Consider the following 1,799-nt stretch of genomic DNA (forward strand, 5'->3'; position numbering starts at 1 on the left):
ATAATAAGAGAAAAGTAATTTAATACTAGTACCAGTCTTTTCAAGCCATCTCCAGAATTAGGGACGTATCCACATATCAAATAAAATGTATCAAACTCAGTTGACACAAGTCTACCCTCACTATCATGATCAGATATGCCTAGGCCATATCTAACTGAAAGTAGCTTTATCTGCTAGAATTGAACAATATTAGAAAAAAGAATTGCAACTATTGCTGTTAGGAATAGCTTCTTATGATTCACAATTTTCAAATATACACTCTACTATTCTCTATAAAAACAAAATGAATTCTTAGCATAATTATTCAGCAACCAAAAGAAATTACATAACTAACTACAATATAACACAAGAAGTACTAATAAACTAGCACAAATAAAGAAAAAATAACGAACTTTGCAATTTTTCTCTATGGCCTATGCATGTCTAACAAAACTGAAACTGGGGACTGTTGGAAAATATAACCCGAGGCATAAAGGGACCAATATTCTCCCTGCAGTTTAGTATCTTGCAAACACAATACATCAAAGTCTTCCCTTTGGGAAAGTTGAACTGCTGGGAATCCTTCTAATTTTAGCAATGCTCTCAATCCATTGACGTTTCCAGGACAAAGCTTCACAAATTTTGTTTCCTGAGCAAGCGGCGGGAGTCTCACAGTTCTAGGATTATATGAAATCCAACCTTTTTGAGGCTTTTAGTGGGCAAGAACCATCCATGGTTTAGTTCGAATAGTAGCTGACTCTGCAACAATGCTAACAATATCTGAAGATACTTTTCTCTTTGCCCTAGAAGGCTTAAAATCTGGAAATAAAGGAGCCCTTATAACATTGACCCGTAGTCAAATCAGCGACATTTGAACCAAAATTGACAATTCAGAAAAAGAAAGGTGCTAAAAAGTAATAATCGAGTCATGTTCTTTAGATGAAGAAAGTTAACAACTCTAAATATTCTACAGCAGTACCTGAATCCTCATCTGATTTCAATGAAACGTTCTTCTTGGGCAAGCTAAGTTCTTGCCCAAATCACTCGTAGGAGTCACCAAAACATGAACGCCTTCCCTGCCCTCGTGAAACGGTGACAACAACTGATACAGATAATAAAGAGTTCATCAATCGAGCATTAGAATTCGTCCTAAGAAGCATCATCCATCTGTCTCTTTAGAATTTACAATGTACTAAAATTGGCATTTAGTAGAAGCAGCATAACATGAGAGTCATTATTTCGAATTAAGGGATTACATTGTGAATAAAATTATTCAAATAATCGAAACTAGTGGAAAGTCCGTGGGATGCACGGGTCGGTAAGTGACATAAATATTATTAGTCAGGGTCCTGTTTGTATATAACATAAAGATTATTTGTAATTCAACATTAAACAATTCATCTAAATGATAATCGGTGTTTATATTGATCTAACACCACCGCCAATTACAACCCCAACTAATATATATATATATATATATATATTACATTCCCTATTCAACTTCTTCGCATCAGTGTTATGACAAAATAGCAAAACAAAACAAAGAAATAGAGGGTTAAATAACTAAATGGAGAGGACAAAAGATTAGGATTGAGTTAAGTATGTAATAAAGTTGTTAATATAGTTGAATTTAATGTGAGCAAAGCAGTACAGCAAAATGGCTAATGTGTGATGGTAATGAAGCTTAACATGGATGAAACAGGAGAATTTTGATTGTGTCATATGTGAACATAGATTGAATAGCTACAGAGGCAAACACATAAATTATATATATTAATGTGGTCTAAGAAGACAGCATGGTGTGATAGGAAAACAGTACA

General features: G+C 34.0%; 1 long non-coding RNA gene across 1 annotated transcript; it reads right to left on the bottom strand.

Annotated features, from left to right (window-relative positions):
- Positions 1–244: 244 nt before the first annotated feature.
- Positions 245–1,199, bottom strand: LOC114371603. Its single transcript, XR_003658062.1, has 2 exons — positions 959–1,199; positions 245–798 (listed from the first exon to the last, which is right to left on the bottom strand). It is a non-coding gene; the product is annotated as an uncharacterized LOC114371603 (long non-coding RNA).
- Positions 1,200–1,799: the final 600 nt, after the last annotated feature.

This window comes from Glycine soja, chromosome 2, assembly GCF_004193775.1.
Source record: "Glycine soja cultivar W05 chromosome 2, ASM419377v2, whole genome shotgun sequence".
Lineage (NCBI taxonomy): Eukaryota > Viridiplantae > Streptophyta > Magnoliopsida > Fabales > Fabaceae > Glycine > Glycine soja.